The sequence below is a fragment of the Equus caballus genome, chromosome 2, assembly GCF_041296265.1.
Source record: "Equus caballus isolate H_3958 breed thoroughbred chromosome 2, TB-T2T, whole genome shotgun sequence".
NCBI lineage: Eukaryota > Metazoa > Chordata > Mammalia > Perissodactyla > Equidae > Equus > Equus caballus.
Genome location: NC_091685.1, coordinates 94452269 through 94472297, shown reverse-complemented (window position 1 = coordinate 94472297; position 20029 = coordinate 94452269). Strand labels below are relative to the sequence as shown.

Below are 20029 nucleotides of genomic sequence, written 5' to 3'. Positions count from 1 at the left end.
TGTGTGCTGGGCGGTGGGTTTTTTGGTTTTTGTTTTTCATTTCACCTCTGATCCACACAACCACCTTGAAAAGTAGACATTATTGCCCCCATTTTTACAGGTAAAGAAACTGATGCTCAGAGCATCTTTCCCAGATTACACAGCTGGTGTATGGCACTGGTAAGATTGAAACCCGTTTGTGTCTGTTTTAAAACCTCTGTTCTTTCTCTTACACCCGGTTTTCCTCCTAACAGAAATTTTGTGAAAGAGCACAGATGAGCTTCCTAATTTAAATCAGAAAATTTGGTGGGTGCTTCTGCATAGTTTCACTTAATAACCCATTGTTTCCCAGTTAGCATGAGTTGGGAGACCCTCCTAGGCTCAGCAGAATGACTAGCGCTACAGATTCAGGAACCATAGCAACCTAAGAGTCGCTGGGTGCTTTGGGTATCCATGTGGTCATCCAGGATGAGTTTGTGGAATAAGAGAAGAGATGATGGGGTCTTACAAAACACTGATTTTGAGGGTGGGTCAGAAGGAGAGGAACCAGCAAAAGAAACAGAGTGATTTTTACTTGGTAGGAGGAGATCCAGAATAGGGACCTGTTAGGGGAGTCAAAGAGCATAGTTTAAGAAGGAGGATGTGGTTGGGAACCAGGTGCTTCGAGAATCAAAATAGGATGAGGTGGAAAATAGACCGTTAGAGTGGACTGGCCAAACAGGAAGTTATGATGGCCTTATGTAATTTGAAATAATGTTCTCTGACTCTTACCCTTCTCTGTAAATCTACCATGAAAAGCGATGATAGAAACACCATCCTGTACTTCAGGTTTACATACTCAATGGATACGTACAATTTGTGTTTAAATTTTTAATTCCTGTTTTAGGGATGCTTCGATTTTGGTGGCCTTTGGGGCCACACACGTATAGTGAATGGTCTCGATGGACTACAGTGTTTCCTACATCCCATTCTAGTCGCATTTGTTGACTTAGAGGCCATCGTCCCTCAAGAATGACTTAGATTGATTCCCCCTCAGTCTGTTGTTTTATCTCTGTCCACTTGGAAGCTAATCTGCAACTTTTCTTCCTACTCATGTGGCCCTGTGAAATCTTCCAACCCCTTATACTATTTGTTTGTCTTTTTTGCAAATCCAAAGAGCCTAATGTCACCTTAAAGCATCCTTGTAATTAAACTTCAAAGAATGAGTGATTAAAATTTAACTATTTACGGTTTATTTAATTCTTCCCTCTTTAGAGAACCTCTTTAGAGTACACAGGCGTAGGAGTAAAAATAAAAATATTCCAGGAGGGGTTATGGAAAATTATGGGGAAAACTGGAGAGGTGTTGGAATAGATTTTAATGTCTACTGTAAGGTTGTATGTCCAGAGCAGAGTGTGTCTGGGATGGGCCCTGAGCAGGGCAGCCTCTTGCTGATTTAGGTGCAGCCTTCTCTTGTCCACTCCTGAGCATAGCACGATTTCTCCTGTGTTATGGGGAGGTGAGATTTCCCTCCTCTCAGTCCTTCTTGTCTCTGCAACAGCCCCGTGCTTGCTGGTCTACTTGTCCCAGCCTGCGCCAGTGCCAGTCATCTCTGCCCTGTACTAGTTGGCCTTGGGAGCTCCGAGATGGGGTGGAAGTAGGGGAGATGAAAATAAAAGCTCTCCCTGCATCTGCTTTTTAGTTTTTGTTTCTGTCCCTCATCGCCTCTCACCCTACTGACGAATGAGTGCAGATGGAGGAAGGAGGGGAAGTGAGACCTAACATTTCTAGTATTCTTTTCCTTTTCTGCTCATCATAGCTCTTCTCCCTCCACGCTCACCCCTTTCTCCTTTCCCCCTCATCACTGTCTGTCTTCCCTATTAGACCACAGGCTCCAGAAGGAGAAAAACCATGTCGATTTTGGGATTTTGGTCTCTGTGATGCGCCCCCAGGGCCTAGCATAAAGAAGACCTCAAAATATGCTTGCTTGGTGAAGGAGTGAGAAGCAGAAGGCGAGTCGAGGGAGTAAGCCATTATCTTTCTATATCATTCTTGACAAATTTACCCTGGTCTGATTTCTTACTCGTCTCCCTAGTCTCTAATCTTGAAGGAGCCTGCATGGAAAAAACATGGTTCCCACAGTGGAGTGCTGGACATTTTTCTGCATGGCGGTTAGTCTGTTGGAGCTATGTACTCAAGGAAGCTTTTGTGGGCTGGCCAGAGAAGTGAACCATTATGTAAACATTGTTTCTATCAGAAAATTCATTCTAAATTCAAATGAATCTACTTACATACAAATTTTGGATTACAACCTTTGCATTAGTTGAGAGATTGCCATTGCATGTGATCCCATTCAGGCTTTTATTCATTACTAATATATAAATGAACAATAAGCCATTTCTTTGTAGAAGAACCAGAGCCAGAAGTCTTTCCTTCTGAGATTATAAACTATTACATTAAAATGAATTTCATTCATCCAACAAGCATGGTAGTTTATTTCAAATGTATTTATAGAGTGCCTGGCACATGCTAGGCTCTGTACAGAGGATTCTCACGTGAATAAAATAGGGACTCTATCCTGGTGGGGTAGCAGTCAGGTTTCCGTTTAACTAGGATGTGGACTCTTATAGCTCAGATCACTTCCAGCTCTGAAATTCAGTAGTTCTTTGATTTTGAATTGCTCTATTCATTCGTCCATTTTCCTTGTCATATGTGGTTCCGTTATAAATGTATTTTTAGATAATGATGGAGAAAGCATATTAACATTCATGAGTAACAATTAATAGCAACTCCACCTTTACAGCTTTGAAGTAATTCTAAATTTGTTTTAATTATTAAGAATGAAAAATCTAGGAACAAACCATTTCTTTTCATTCTAGCTTTTTATCGTAAAAAGAATGACGTGAGATACATTATGAAATTGGCCTAAAATATGATAGGACTTTACTTTGAAAGTATCTTTCTCAAGGACATATTTATGGGTGTTGCAATTAACAAATATTTTTGTTTGTTTTTTCTGAATGCTTTTCTGTAATTTTCAAACTTTTTATGGTTATGTGTTAACCCCCCCACTGCCATCATCATGCACATAGATGTGTGACTTGCATACGACACAATATCTCTTCAGATAAGTAAAAATATTTCAGTGAGGTATGCTTCTTTCCCCAAATTGTTTATTCATGTGTCTTAATAAATGCTGATGAACAAAACCTAGTTTCTGGGAGCTGGAATGTGGGAAATATGGATGTTTATATAACAAATTCTGCAGATATTTGGAACTCCCTGGAGTAAAAAATAAGCCTTTCTTGGAATAAGTTGTGCCTTGGGTTGTGTGGAAATAGTCTTATTCTGCCCTGAAACTTGGAAAAGTTGCCTGGTAGTTAATTTCAAATCTGTTTTGAACTACAGACTTCTTTATTAGTGGATTTCTCTCTTTTTTTTCTTTTTGAGGAAGATTAGCCCTAAGCTAACTGCTGTCATTTTGCTGAGGAAGACTGGCCCTGAGCTAACATCCATGCCCATCTTCCTCCACTTTTTTTTTTTTTATATGTGGGACGCCTACCACAGCATGGCCTGCCAAGTGGTGCCATGTCCGCACCTGGGATCTGAACCAGCGAACCCCTGGGCTGCCGAAGTGGAACATGCAAACTTAACTGCTGTGCCACCGGGCCGGCCCTGTTGATCTCTTATTTTTAATTAAAGTCTGTAATTCAAGTAATATATTAATAGTTTCTAGCAAGTGAATTGGTGACCATTTCCTCCCAGGACCTGGAGAGAAACAGATACTATATCTAGCGTCTAGAATCCCATTCACTGGTCAGGGTAGCAGAATAATCCCTGAATTAGTACTTAAACTTGAATTTGTAAATACGTTTTAGAGTGTTATTTTTCTTCTTTACAATAACTACTAATAAACTACATATTTAGTGCCTTATTGGTTTCTTATTCATCATTTTAGCAGTTTCTTTTAATGTAAGACTCAATCTTTAGCTAGAATCTGGCCCCCATAATTATGAAAAATTGAAAACCCACATTTGAGGACTAGTTCAGCTGTGGTAAAAAAATGCATAAATTATTCAGTAATTTGCTTCTGTGATCCTCTAATTATTCTTTGCTGTCCTGTTTAATACAGAGTGATAACTCTTGCGGGAATATACATCACAGTGTTTCTACTGACAAAAAGAGGTCGTTATCTAGAGTTGACAAGAATCTTGAATTATTAAAACAGGCTGGACTCATATTAACCTGGTTTAATTGGTACTTATTGTTTCACCATGATAGAAATTAAAGGTAGAGCCACTTCCGCAAATTTATTGAAAGGTTGTTTTTAACTAAAGTTTCCATTTTGGGAGAAAATCACATTATTGCAAAGTAATGAGTCAAATTTTAAATGAGGGAAATGCTTTTCTTGATGACTGGCACATAATGGGTACACAATAAATAATTTCATTTATGACAAAGAAGGTCAATATTTAGGTTTAGAAGTTCAGGCTGTTTTGCAATCCACAGGTCTGCACATTGTGAGGGGTTCTTCTTCTATTTGTGTGTTAAGTATGTGCATGTGGTGCCAAGTCCGTAAGCTTTTTATCGTTTTATGTGCAGTTGTGTTATCTTTTTCACTTCTGTTTGCTTTTACTCTTGAACATTTAATTAAGGTAGATTTTTGCTTGTGCTGAGTCAAGTTTTGCTTATACTTGAGTTTTTCCTAAGTTCGTTGTGTATAGCAAAGCACAAAATCAGAAATTTATGGTAAATATGCCCCAGAAGAGGACACTGTTAGCTTTCTAAAGTCTTTGACCCTTTCTCAGGGGAAGACAGAATAAATTAAATACTAATATTAGGCCCACTTTGTATAATTAAGGACAAATAAGTGAACCACCAACACAAAACAAAAACTGGCATCTGAAAATGTGTCATTTGATCTTTTTTTTGTGAGGAAGGTTGGCCCTGAGCTAACATCTGTTGCCAATCCTCCTCTTTTTGCTTGAGGGAGATTGTCGCTGAGCTAACATCCGTGCCAATCTTCTTCTGTTTTATGTGGGATGTCGCCACAGTGTGTCTTGATGAGTGGTGCTAGGTCCGCACTCAGGATCCGAACCCGCGAACCCAGGGTCACCCAATCGGAGCACATGAACTTAACCACTACACCACCAGGCCAGCCCCTGATTGGTCTTTTTAGAAAGCATATACAGAGCAGTGGGGCCCTGAGTTTCAAAAACGATGCCATATGAAAATTAAACCTGATGCCATATAAAGGACACTAAACTCTGAATAACCACTTTACTTTGTGTTCAAACATTGAGCTTCATATAACTTCTGTTTATTTATCATTTATTTCTAATACCTGAAGTGAACTTGATTTTAGGGGTTAAGAAGATAGCAGATTCATTTCTTCTAGGAAAGTTCTAAGGCAGTAAGTCTTAAACTCTTAAAAATTTTAACCTGCTGTTATGTCTTATGTTCTGAACATGTGGTTTTCTCTGTATGTAGTTAATAGGTGTGTTTAAGTGAAAAATATGTTATAGGACACTACCTTAAGTATTCAAAATCTTGATAACGTAAATATTAAAGTGAATTTTATTTTTTATTACAGTTCTGAGGTATAAATCATGTACTATAAACTTCACCCTTTTATAGTTTACAGTGGAGTGGTTTTAGTATATTCACAGAGCTATGCATCGATCACCACTATCTAATTCCAGAACATTTTTATCACCCCCAAAAAGAAACCCCATATGCATTAGCAGTCATTCCCCATATCCCCCTAATGCACCCCACCACCAACTGTAGGCAACCACTAATCTACTTTATTTCTATATGGATTTGCCTATTCTAGATATTTCATAGGCTGGAATTATATAATACGTGGCCTTTTGTATTTGGCTTCTTTCATTTGGCATAATGTTTTTAAAGTTCATCCATGTTGTGGCATGTATTAGAACTTCATTCCTTGTTATTGCCGAATAATCTTCCCTTGTATGGATATATCATAATTTGTTTATCCAAAATTGATTAAATTTATTTTTGAATTGAAAATTTGACGATCCTCAAGGCCCTCCATAGTTTTCGCAGGCTTCGTTCCCTTCTCTCTCTATGTCCATGGCCCACACCTTTCATGGCTGGGTTTTCACTGTCCTATTTCCTTGTTTAAGGACTATCTCAAAAACTACCTCTTTTCCAATTTTTTCCCCCGATCCTTTGAGTAATAAGTAATCTCTCTTCCTTCAGGTTGTCACAGTACTTTGTCTATGCCACAGTTTCAACTTGGGCTTTTGGTTATTTGTGTTCTTGTCTCTCATTTCAGATTTTAATCCATGAGTCAGGGACATTTCTGTTGCTATCATAAATAGCCTTGCAAATAGCCCAAAATCAATAAATAGTTTTTAAATTAGTTAATGAGATCATTGGAGATCACCTGGGTGTCATAAGACTAAGGCTGTAATTGATAGTTATTATTTCTAGTTGGGATGCCAAAAAACCGTCTCAGGAATTAAGAAAGGTAGCTATATTTTTGGAAAAACCTGTCTTCCCATTCTTAGTGCAGGGATTCAGTGCCTGGGACACAATTGGGACTCAATAAATGTTTTGAAACGGACCCAGTATCCAGTAGTAGGACTGGGGAAATACTTAATATCTCCAGAGAGGAAATTGTATATTTATTTATAACATGCTTAGAAGGCTCAAGTTTGATAGGGAGTGAGTGAGCACCTATGCTGGTCAAATGAGGAAAATGTTTGGAGGGTACCTCTTTGCAGGAGAGCCCCAGAGCAGCTGCTTTTCGTTTTTACATTGGATGTGTCATTTTTGGGTATGTCAGTAAATGTTTGCTTTTTTCTTTTCCCTTCCAGAGAAGTAGTTTCACCAAAGCCTTAATAAAACAAGCTGTAATAAGTTCTCCTCTAAGTTCAAGGGCTGAAGGTACATCTCCCATCTTTTTAGAAGCCGTATTTGGACCAACCTTAGGTCCAACGTAGAATTGCAAATTAGAATGAGGGTCTTTACCTTCTGACGATGGGGTCTCCGCCAGCTGCTCTCCTTGAGTGCAGGATGAACTTTGATTCTGGGCTAATGTTTCTAGCCACATGCACAGGGCTTTGTAAAGAAAGAAAGATGTTATTGGTAGGTTCTGTTTTTGAAGAAAAAGGAATAAACGGGTTTCTGCAAGCATGGCAAACAACTTCTCATATTCTAGTGCTAATTACCTTATGTGGTCAAAGATCAGAGAGCCCTGGGCAGGATAGCAGCCCAATGTTGGAAGAGTTAAGCACTTGGGGTTCTGTTTTTCCCATAACAGTTGTTCCAAAAATAGGACTGTGCTGTTTTTGGAGTAGATGATGCTACGCCATCATTTTATGATTTTCTAAAACTTAGATATTCAAACAATTTGAAAACTCGTTGCAGTAGGAATTATAAAAGTTTAGTGGCTTTCATTTTTATCTTCTCCATTTCCTCTAAGTTGCTACAGACATGCCAAAGTTCTGTAAATATATACAATTAAAAATATTTTAATTATAATACATGAGTAGGTATTCTTGGCAGTAGATTCCTGTGGAGGTTTTGTTTCATATTTTGTGCACTTCTCACGATTTTGTTCTTTATGTAATAATAATGTATAAAGTTACCTTCATTTTCCTTTGTGTGTATTCATCTGATTTTTTTGCATACTTTTCTCACCCGGTCTTTTGTTTTCTTAATGCTTGCTGTGACACTAGGCCATATAAAGAAATATTGACCCTTACCAAACATTTTCATTCATTTTATACTGCTCTCTTGGCACTGAGAAAAGACGGTATTTTCCCCTTTGATACATTCTTTATAAAATAAAAGCCAATGCAGGGTGAAAATATCCTATTGCTTTAGTAATTCCGACAAAAGGTCAGCATCAATAATAAAAGATGAAAAAGAGAAATTGAGTGGATTTGCTCTTTTACAAACTCCTATCTGAAGAAAGAATATAATATATACACAATTTCCTGATAACTGCCGTTGGTGTCCAAAATCTGATATTGTTGCATGATAACCTGACATTGCTTCCTGTTTCTGAAGGAATGATTGGATGTGAAGCCAAAATGCTTGCTAAATCGGGAAACTGCCATTACGGAATGCACAGGAAATCAAGCTGCTTAAGCCGTTGTGCTGAGACACAAGACTAACTGTAAACGGTACAGGCTGCATGTCTTCCCACTGCCGTGGCTGGTTTTAAAAACTGGCTTCAAATAAGTGAAAGGCCAAGCGTTATTATCATAGTAGCACTAAAGCTAAGGATAAGAATTATAGAGTTGGCTGACTATAAAGGAGACCCGTCTAACAATTAGAGCTGTGCAGCAGAGCTCTCTAAAACATAGTGTGCTCCCTCCCCGTGCCTGTAAGTGTTCAAACAGAAACTGGATGAGTACGCACTTAACTGGTGCATTGATCAGAGGCCTGATGGGAAGCAGATGGCACACTCAAATTGGATAAGTTGAGGAGCTTTTAATAAAAAGACTACTTACCACCCTATAGAGTATAGTAACAATACAAGAGCAAGCAAGAGGGGTGGGCAAGGGCCAGTACCTACACCTGAGGAAAGAGGAGGGAATGGTACCAAACCTCAGGAGAGAGGGCTGTGTAGAAATGGCTGCCTTGCAGGAGTTGAGCTCTCCAGTCAAGGGACACTCTGTCCGTTGAGAACACATAGAGATGCAGCCAGGGAATCAGTCCCCTGACCTCAGGCTCCTCTCTCTCTTATCCCCATTGGCCAAACCTAAGCAACAGCCTGAGGACAAGGACTGATGTAGCTCTTAACAGTTCAGCCTGCCCAGGCTCAGAGCAGGATGGAACTAGGTGGAGAGTGGATCTGGAGGGGTAGATGGCAGCTGCCCAGCACAGATGTTATAAAAGAGATTCCTGTATTGAAGGGAGCATTCCTATCATCCGCACTGATATTGCAGAACTCGTTTCTATGAAGAATCACTGAGTCTCAAAAATACTTGAGGTTACCCGTTTCAAGCATCCAGAAAATACAGACTTCCTATTCATCCAACATCTTGTTTAATGTTTTCGGTTACAGAGAACAAAATCATACTCCAAGAAGTAGCTTGTTCTGTAGTTAGACAGCTCTAATTATTAGAAGGTTTTTCTTGCATTGAAATCTGCCCTCCTGTACTTAGAGTGCTTACTAGTTCTCTCTTTTGGAGCCACACAGAACCAGGCTACTCTGTTGCCCTTTGTCTTTTGTCTCCATTATAGCCTTTTTATTGTTGTTATTTAACAGTCATTTATTCATCTCGCATGTAATGAATGGCCACTGGGGGCCAGAACATGTTCTAGTTGCTGGATAGTCAGCTGTGAACAAGACAAAACTCCTGCATTCGTGAAGCTTATATTCTAGTGAGTAGAAACAGACATTGGACAAACAAATACGTAATGTGATGACCAGTGGTGATAAATGCTGAGACTGTCAGCTGTTAACCATCGTTTGCAAGAGAAAACGATGGTTTAAGTTGGGTCTAAATTCATTATGAGTCATCTGTGTAGTGCACTTGCCAAAAAGCCTAATTCCGTCTTAGGCTATGTAAATAGAATGCCCGACACTTGAGAGGTCGTGTTTCCTCTGCTTTCTTATTGTCCAGCTGGGCCTGGAGTATTGCATTTGCATTCTAGAGGGACATTGACAAACTGGAACTTGTTCAGGGGATGTCCCCATTATAGCTTTTTAAATAATTGAAGAAAGCCATCCTATCCCCACAGAGAGTTCTTTAGGACAAACCTTCCCAGTTTTGTCAACGATTTCTCAAACCGTATGATTTCTGTACTCTTAACTATCTTGGTCTTTCTCCAGATAATTAATTTCCTCTTAAATTGCTGCCCCCAGAATTTAACTCGGTTCTCTAGATGTGGTTTCAACTTGAGTCATGCCCAGTGGACTGTTTCTTCCCTTGATCTGGTTATTTAATTTTAGTAATGCAGCTGAGGATTGAATTTCCTTTTTTTTTAAACAGCTGTGTTTCTTCTGACTCTCACTGTTAAAGTACTGTTAAGCTAGGTCTCCAGCATTTCTGTTTGTACAATTTATGTTTATACCTAAATATGGGACTCAGTATCTATCTCTGTTAAAATGTCATCTCATTGCCGTCCATGCAGTATTCTACACTAAGATTCTTTTGACTGTCGTCTGTCATCTAATCTACTGATTAGATGTCCTCTACTGAATTAATAAGCGTATTCTCAGACTTCATCTGTGTGATTAATTGTTCAATTAAAAAAGAATAATGACACCAGTGCATTCTTTCAGGTTACAGCCGTTCAATAATTAATACTCTTTTAGGAATATTTCTAAGTATATGGCATTTCAGAAAACTGAACACTCTTAACTATGTCATCCATCTCACATTTCTTCATTTTATCCAAACATTTTCAAGAAATGAAGATATATTCTGTGTATGGCATTTGTCTCTGATACTAGGCTTATCAAAAAAACACATTAGGATAATCTGGCATGACATCGGAAATACAATAAGCCATGGCTCCTCCCTCCTACCCCCACGTCTTTCTAATCTACCTACTTAAAAACCCAAGGTAAAATTCTGTTCGACTTGAACCAGGCTTACCTGTCTTTGGTTTACCCTTTCTCTCTGTTTCCTTTTCTTCTTTTCTGAGACCTTTTCCTTCATCTGTAGAGAGCTTGCCAGTAGTGACCCTCTTGGTTCCTGAGGATGAGATGAGGCTAAAGCTTAAAAGTGACCTTTGTTCCCTCTTTTCAGGATGGGCTACCATTTCCAAAGTCCCTTCCTTGATCAAATCTGGAACATTGAGGTAAAATAGAAGTTGAATAATTCGGCCTTTGGACTTTCGTGAAGTTTGTATCATCTTCCCCAGGATTTTTATCTTGCTTCTGACAGAGCTTAAAAAGAAAGTGCCAGTGGGTATGTTGCTTCAGTTGCTGCTGCTGTCTGTCCCTGAGCTCTTTCTGGGCTCTCTCTGGCCTTCCTAAGGCACTTGCAGGGAGTGAACTCTTGTGTTCAGTCTGAGGTTTGTGCCCAAAGTATTACTACATGTTTTTGGTTTGGTTTTTAATTTGCAAGCTCCCAGTAAGACTACAGTGTTTTCTTTCGAGGCCTCCTTATTTATGGGTAGAAAAACGACAGTACAGTCATGTGTTGCTTAACGACTGGGATATATTCTGAGAAATGCATTGTTAGGCGATTTCTTCCTTGTACAAACATCATAGAAGATACTTACACAAACGTAGGTGGTATAGCCTACTACACACCTAGCCTGCATGGTACTGATCTTATGGGACCACCGTTTATGCCGTCCATCGTTGACTGACATGTCATTATGGGATGCATGACTGTATTGACGTCATCCTTCCTGGGGATATTTTTGTTTTCCAAAGAGTTTGATAGCCTGTTTTCTAGGATTTTCTAGATTAAATGTATAACATTGTGACTCCACTCAAATGTTGAAAACCCATACACCTTGCTGGCAGTGTGACTTTTAAAGGGGAGAGTTACTGAAGCTGTCCATCTCTTGTCTAGTAGAAGTGTCCATGGACCGGAAAGTGGTTAAACATGCTAAACCTGTAAAGTCAAGTGGCTTCTAGCTGAGGATTTGCATTGACTGCAAGTATCAGAAATGTGCTTGTGCTGACTGGAGTATATTAGGTAAGTTTAGAAATAAGAGGCTGTTGAACAATTTTCCTTGCTTTTCATGTGCTGCAGAGAAAAGGCTAAATTCCATCTGGTGCACACTATTGTGGGAATCGTATGCTTTAGATTCATAAACACAGTATGTTCAAGTTTTCTGGATTTGGCATTTGCTTCAATATGTTCGGTGTTGATTTTATACTGAGTGTCAGATTCTTTCCTTTTGACTATAACTGATTTTTAGTCGTTGAAGAAAGTCATGCTTAGGTTTAGTACCTGCAGCTGTGACAGGGTTTATGTGAGCGTCGTTGTCCACCTGAGGTTCCTTCAGGAGTGCTGCCGTAGCAGTCGTGCTTCCATGAACACTTGTGCTGGTTTATACCATTGTCCTGGCATAACTCACTCTCAAAAGTGGCTTGATTTGGAAGAAAAATTATACGGTTCCCTTGGATACGCTGGAGAGTATCCTAGCAAGCGAGTGGTTCCCACTGTGTAGTCATTGCTCTCACCTCTGGCCTTCTGTACTCACCTTTCTTTACAAAAAAGAATCCAGAATGATGCTAGGACCAGAAAACCGAATGATCCTTGGAATGCTGTTAGTCTTCTCGGAGGGACATGATTACATAGTCCTTTAGAAGGATAGAGATGATACTCATGGCTGAGGAAAACCTTTCATCGCTTTCGTAGATTGAAAATACATTTTCTTAATGTAACCGAACTTTTCTAGCTGAATTGATCTCTTTAAAAACTGGTCAGGGATGGCTTCTTAGTAATATCTGCTGATTAAATGAAGTTTTGACACCTAATGGATCTTTTGAAGAATCCATGGGCTTTTGCAAGCCACACTGCATTTTTCTCTGTCCAAGCACTGACCGCTCTGTCCATTTTCCTATCTCTTTCACTAGATGGGAGCACCTGCAAGGCAGGGACCATGGCTTTATGCATCTTGCTCCCAGCATTGATCATTCAGTAGGTGTGGAAGAGAGAAAGAGAGAGAAAGAGGGAGATAGAGGAAGAAAGGGAGCTGTAAGTGAGCCCTGTTGCTTTCTGATTCCTTTTAGGAGTTGGAGCGCCTCAGCTGCCTGTCTGGAAATATGAAAATGTTTTAGGAAATGGCCTCCACAATTTTCGGAATAGGACAAATCATTTAGTTTCCCAAGTTTGCTACTCTGCAACAAGACTTCTCAACCTCACCACTGTTAACATTTTGGACTGGATGATTCTTTGTTGTGGGGGTTGCCTGTGCATTGCAGGATGTTTAGTTAGCAGCATCCTTGGTCTCTACTCACTTAATGCCAGTAGCACACCCCGTCCCAGCTGTGACAACCAAAAACGTCTCCAGACATTGCCAAATGTCTGAGGGGCAAAATACTCCTCACAACCCATCCCCCCCCCCCTCCCCCCGCCCCTCTTCGAGAACCACTGCTCTGCAGGAGCTCCTGTCTCGGATATATGTGGAACAGAGGAACCAGCGAATAACAGAAATTTGGAGGTGGAAGGGAACTTAGAAATCATCTAGCATGTTGTTTCTCCTGGTGCTTGTCACCCCCACTCCAACACACACCGCTTGTGTGATACGTGGAGAAACTGAGACTCAGGAATGAGTGACTATTAAAAAGAAAAAATACAAGCATTTGAGGTAAAACTGATTTCAGACTATAGGCTTTTTTAAATTTGTGTATAGATATTGAAAGGATGTTCCTTTCAAGTAACTCAAAATAAGAAAACATCAGCTTACAGAAATAGATAAGGAGGGGATAATTCATATCACAGAAAAACTAAAGGCTAGCACCACTAAAAAAGAATTTAAGATGTACATTGAACATTTTGCGGATTAAAAAGAACAGAGCAAACTCACTAGAATGTGGCTGGTTTTCTGGCACAGCCTTGTGGAGCTGTGGGGCTTCCCATTAGACTATTTTAAGTGTGTGTGTATAAAAAGAAACAGAGCAGAGCATTTAAAGCAACAATAATTTACCTTTTTCCAAAAATGACTTGGTTTTTATATCTAGATAGTCGAGGTAATGGCCTACCTGATGAGAGGCCTCTACTGGAGGTCAGTTATGTTTTATAAGGGCATTTTGTATCTTACAGAGAATTCTCACATAAAGGTAGGAATACCAGATCGAATATTAGCCGCTTGTGGTTATTTGAAGACTCATCTCCATAACCAAGAGAATTTGGTTCTCACACTTTGTACCTTTTACTTACAAACAGCTTTAAACAGGTTTATGTTGTACTTCAGCAGAAATTTTAGAGGGTCAGCAGCCTGAGACGCTTTGCAACTGGAAATAGGCAACTCAGAGTTTCTCATGCGTGGAAGCCGCCTTTTGTTTTGATCCCTATCATTCTCAGTCTGTCTTTTTCGAGATTCTGCTGGAAGGACTGTCCTGAGTGAAGAGGTAGAGAAAATGGCAGGATCCTGAGACACCGGGTCCACACAGTCCCTGCTCTTTGAGGTAGGGTAAAATCCAACTGAGGGATTTTTGTCAGAACTTTGGGTTGAGAGTATCAGATTTAGATTTCGTCTTGATTGTTCTTTCTTGTTGTTTTGGGACCATCACATCTCATCTTACACGACAGGGATGTTTCTGAAAAATTGTGGATAAATGCATTTTTAATAAATCAAAAAGCACCAGTGGAATTTACTAATTGAATTTATCCTAAGGTTCTGGTCACTTATTTCCTTTAATAGCCAAGTGATCACAACCATTTATCTCTTTATATAAGCTGGGTTTTTCTTTTTTTTATGTTCTTAAACCTGGCACCTTGATTCTCAATGAAAAAACTTGGACCCATGTATGTTGGTGATTTGTTGAACATTCGTTAACTGAAAACCTGCCGCTCTCTTTTAGTATTTGAAATCCCTTGGTAGGGAGACATGTTTTCTCAGAACCAATCTTTTGGAGGACCTCAAAAAATTAGTTATTTTGGCAAGAAGTCCTATCTGAACTTTTTGGATCATTACAATATTATGCTGATTTATCTGAAAAATGGATTCTGACTTGAGTAACTGTAGAGTCCTGGCAGACATGAGCATGTCAGATGTCTTGGCACAGTTTTGGGGCAGAGGGGGACTTTCCTACTTCTTTGTGTAATCCACAATCAGAATACGTGGGAGTTTTTTGAAATTTCTTCTGTGATACTGCATGGCTTAGCTTTTCATAGCGTATGTGCTGCTCCGTGAAAACAGGCTCTGTGTATGTCTGTATATATTTAAATGAAATGAAAAAGGAGTGAAATCCAAGAAATTCCTTAACTTTGCAGTAGTGATTATTTTTAGACCAGTTTCGTGTGTTCCAGAAGATCTCTTTTAAGTCAGTTGATTGGAACTTGAAACAGAGCTTCCCATAGAAACAATAGTATAGTATATGTGGTGGTGAAGTTTCCAGACTAGCCCTCAGAGCTTATTTAACCTATCATATGCTAACATGTGTTACAGTACAAAGGACAGTGATGTGTAGCTTATCAAAACATTGTTCAATGATGTTCAGTCTGCAACCTGTTTCAATGCTAGAAATGAAATAATATTGAAAAATTAAAAAAATAATAAATTTTATTTCTCTTAAAAGGTGGGTTTGGAGGCAAAGTAGTTTTAAAGAGACTTGGTGGTGTGGTGGAAGAGCCCCCGGTAGACCTTAAGATGTCCTGCTTAGCAGTTTGAGCATCTTGAACAGTTAAGTCAACCTCTCCAGCCTCAGTTTCTTCAAATGTCATGAAGTAGTTGTGAGGATCAGAGCAGAAAGTGCACATGAAGGGGATTTGTAATCTGTAAAGCTTACAGTATATAATCTATACAATATATAAGTTCTGGTTCTTTCTGTAATTATGTAAATCCTATGACTTGGCCTTTCTTTTTCTTGACACACATGTACCAGTAGCAAAACTCTTTATGCTTAACAACAATTAATAAGGTCCCATTTAGCTCACAGACCACAATAAATGCATGATATTTTGACTCACTTGGAAGACTGCAATATTTGCTTTTTTGAGACAGTGGTTGGAATTTCCAAAGTAATCTCTCTCTCTCCTCTATCTCACGCTCTCATTTTTCTAGTCTTCAAATTTCTCCTATTCTTTCCTTGTCTGAGTATCTTTCTTAATCACCTTCTCAAGTGTCGGGTTACACACCAGGGCTCATACTCCAGGCTGGCCTGCCAGTGGCCCTGGCCTCTCTCTGACCTGTGCCTCTGGCCTCAGACCAGCTCTACGCTGTCGACAGGCTGTACAGTTGACCGGCTCCAACCAGGGGCCCTCTTCTGCTCCAAGTCTCACCAGACACTGAGCAGAGGCAGCCTGGAGGGACCACAGCCTTGCAACCGTATTTTTGATGGCACAGGCCTAGCCTTGGGCCCTGAGGCCAAGAGTAAAACTAGAAGTGCAGTGCGCCCACTCCCCCAAACCTGAGGAGTTTTTCTGGTAGAAGTAGTGTTAGGAAAGGAAAAGGGGACACAGTGGCCTTCACAGAGCAAAGCTTCCCTGTTCCCTGCCTCAGTCATTGGGGCACGTGGGGTTGGCGGGGCTACTTGTGTACGTGTAAGATTCACGGTAACCCGCCAAACAAAGAGGCAAATAGAAGGGGGCTTATGAAAGTATTATTTTTCCTGTCACAGTTATAAATTTAAAGACTAAATAGAATAATAAGCTTTAATGTTGGAAGAGGCCTTAGAGATCAGGAAATACAACTTACTCATTTTGGAATGGAGGAATCTTAAAGTGGACAGGTTAACTGATTTGCAAGTGTCTTGTGCCTTCCAATCGTGAGTCCTTTCATAGGATGTCCGTAAGATATGCCATCTGGCTCTCGCTACCCTCTCTGTTCTCTATGTACAGTTGGCATTGATTTTGCACAGCTGTGTGCCAAAAGCCTGGACTCTGCCTGACAGTCTACCAATGAAGTAGGAGTGAGCCAACCCCCCACCTCTGGTTCCCTCCTCCCACCACAGAGAGAGTTAGTAGTATTTATTAAGCAAGGCAGTTTGTAGGAGCTGTAGAAACAAGAAATGTGACACAGTTTCTGCTCTTTTAGAGCTCACAGTCCTGTATTATCGTATATCATCAGAGGGAGCCAATTCGGGACCATGCAGCACTTGCCGAATTAGATATGGTTTCTAGTTTTGTTTCTTCCACTGATTCTAGTCAAGACTTCGATCCTTTGTTCTTGGGCCTTAGTTTTCTTATCCATCAAATGAGGAGATTTGAGTTCTGAAGCCCTTACATCTGTACATTCTGTGAGCCACAGTCTCATGATACTTTTTAATTTTGATTGTCAGGTTTTTGATCCCTGTTATTCTTTTTATTTCAAGAAATCTTTAGCCAGGATGTAGGTGCTAATTGATTTATATGCTGATATGATAGGCATCTTAGCAATTTATTGAACCACAGGCTAGAAAGAGTCTGGAAACATATAATGATTCATTTCTTCAATTCTGAGGCAGGACTAGATCCCAAACCTATATAAAATAATTTGGATTATTACATACCTCATTATGTTGGTAAAATAGAATATACCTGCTTTTGAATATTCAGACTTAGAAAGTAAATTAGAGGATGATTATTATAAAAAAGCTTTTGACTTTACAAAGGGATCTCACAGAATTCTTTTCAATAGTGAGTTCCTCTCATGCATTTTAAATGTGGTATGATTTCCAGAAGGTTAGTTTATGTGCATCAGAAACAATACACTTGGTTACATTTACAATTCATAGTTCTCTGCAGCAACACTGAGCATGTGCACACCAAATATGCTTTCTGTTACCTAACTGGGAATTTTCTATGGTTTCAGAGGTTTTTTTGCCATTGTGTTGGAATTTTACGGACCTTTCTTCCCTCACTCTCCATGTTCCTCCCAATCTTCAGGCAGCATTTACTTATGAAACGAGTAGCTCAAATATGGGAAATCATCTTTGGCTGTTGGCTGAGTCGCCCATTTTGGTGATGAACCTGTGACTGGGGAGGTTGGAACACGGACCACGTCGTGTAGTGGCTTTCTGGAGTGGCAGGAACGCAGACCATGTAAAAACAGATGTTGGTGCAAATTTGAGCACTACCTCTCACTAGTGTTACGCAAGGTACTTGACCCCTCAGCGTCTCAGTTTTTTGTTTGTAAAATGGGAATAGTAATAATCATCACAATGCTGATAGCACAGGATAGACGAGAGCATTAAATCTTTTCTGAAGGGGCTGACAAAGTAGGCACTCAATGAAAGCTAGCTCTGCCCTTCCCTTCCTAATTCAGGGAGCAGTCAGAAAGCAGCAACAAAATTGCAGCTCTGGGAGCAGCAGTGTCTGAGGCCCCCCGGAGGTTGAGGCAAGCAGGGCAGTGCGCATTAGCAGGATGCGGTGGTGGGTAGCCTGGTGTCATGGTTAAGCCCTTGGCCTCCAGAGCCAGAGAGCCTGGGTCCAACTGTACTAGCTCTGTGATCTTGGAAAAGGCATTTATCTGTTCAGTACCTCAGTTTCCAGGAAACTGAAACTGAGGCAAATAGCACTTACCTCATTGCGTTGTTGGAGCTCCTGTGCGTTAGTTTGTGTAAAGAGCTCAGAACAGTCCCTGGCACGTAAGTCTCTGTGTTTGCTATAGTCTACTACAATGAAAATCTTTCTTGGTCAGAGTTTAATGCAAACTTCAAAAACATTGCATGGAATGACTATAGGCTTTATAAAGAAAGCTGATCTTTTCCATCCAGGAGCCTGTTTCTGAACAGTGCTTGGCCAGTTTCTTTAAATGGAGATAGATTTGCTCTTAGAAGTCTGCACTAGTCTTCATCTCTTCCTCTCTCCCTGCATATCCACTCTGTACAGCTTTTGTTATTAATGTGGAGCAGTTGAAGTCACTGACTTGGGTGCAGGCCAGGCCAGTGTCCTGTGGGCATGTATTACTTTCCTAGACTCTGGTCATGAACAGGATGATGGAAGTCAGAGGTACGGGGAAGCTGGGGAAGCTGTCCTTTTAGGCGGCCTGCATGAAAGGTGTGTTCGCTGTCTTTATCCCATTGCTCCTGATAGTTCAGAATCTTGTTTAGTCTCTTAGTAATGTTTTTTCCTCTTATCCTACAACCTTTATCTTTTTGGGCTGTTACTTTGCGTGTTCTCTAGTTAGACAGACTAATGCTGTTTTGTTATGTGTCTTTCTCCATTGTTTCATTGTTGAAAATCTTCTCTTCAGTTAACTAAATATTTATTTGAGGCAGATAAAATTTCTCCATAAAGCTGTATATTTGTGTAGGATATAGATAGATAGATAATCATGTTTGGGGATTACTAAGTCCATATTATCTTTTTTCTCTGTAAATAAAATAACCCTGTGGGGAAAATACTCATTGAAATAGCAAGTGAAAGTGTGTTTCTCTCAGGAATGGTGTAATTTGAGAACCCACTTTTATTTTCTGCTCTGCTTTTGTATTTGGGGCTTGGGAAACTATGTTTTTGTTATTTTGGAAAAGCAATGGAATTTTATCAGACATTTTCCTGAAACTCCCTACCTTCACCTTTTCCTGAAATACTTTTTTTCAAAGTCCTGTTTTCCTCTGTGAAGAGGTTCCATCATTTAAAAAGTGTAGGAGCTTGGTCCGTTGAAGCCTTTTTGATGGTCTGTGGGCTTTATAGAAGAAGACTGTTTGTCTGAGAAACGGCCCTTGGAAGATCATGTGACCATTTAGCGTGCAACTTGGGGCCGTGATTTGTTAGCTTGAGTCGTTCAGATTGTTTTCAGTATCTGCAAACAAATATGTGGCCTCGGACCCTTTTGTGCCTTGCGACTGGGGATGGGAAATACGTTCTCCAGTTTTAAAGTTTATTCTGACTTGTGTTCCCTAATATTGAGGATTTTCTGTGGTTTTAGTAACTCCCCTGTGAAAGAGAAATTGATTTCTAGTTAATTTTAGCTGCTGCTAAATTGTGACATGCACATATTTCTTTCTAATTTAGCAGTTGTTTACTGTTTTCAATTGGAAAGCAGTAATTGTGAATTAGAATTCCTGGAACTGTTTTTCTTCCATAGTGGTATGTCACAGATGTTTGAGTGCTCCACACACTCCCCATTCCCTTTTTTTTTTTTTTTTCTTTTTTAAAGATTTTATTTTTTCCTTTTTCTCCCCAAAGCCCCCCGGTACATAGTTGTGTATTCTTCGTTGTGGGTTCTTCTAGTTGTGGCATGTGGGACGCTGCCTCAGCGTGGTCTGATGAGCAGTGCCATGTCCGCGCCCAGGATTCGAACTAACGAAACACTGGGCCGCCTGCAGCGGAGTGCGCAAACTTAACCACTAGGCCACGGGGCCAGCCCCTCCCCATTCCCTTTTTAATGTCAGTTTAGTGTCTGAATTTTTTTTTTTTTTTGAGGACAATTAACCCTGATCTAACTGCTACCAATCCTCTTTTTGCTGAGGAAGACTGGCCCTGAGTTAACATCTGAGCCCATCTTCCTCTACTTTATATGTGGGACA

At 40.0% G+C, this 20029-nt stretch overlaps 1 protein-coding gene across 20 annotated transcripts in view; it reads left to right on the top strand.

The window, feature by feature from the left end:
- Positions 1–20029, top strand: part of GAB1 (GRB2 associated binding protein 1) — a 118538-nt gene that overhangs the window by 25557 nt on the left and 72952 nt on the right. The window contains exon 1 of one of the 20 annotated variants that reach the window (XM_070258130.1): positions 13938–14044. The exons of 16 other annotated variants lie outside the window; for them this stretch is intronic. The gene's annotated coding sequence lies outside the window, so the exon portion shown is untranslated. Of the gene's footprint in view, positions 1–13937; positions 14045–18385; positions 18558–20029 lie in introns of those variants that run through there. 3 more of the 20 variants (XM_070258116.1, XM_023636498.2, XM_070258075.1) reach the window with 3 other exon arrangements.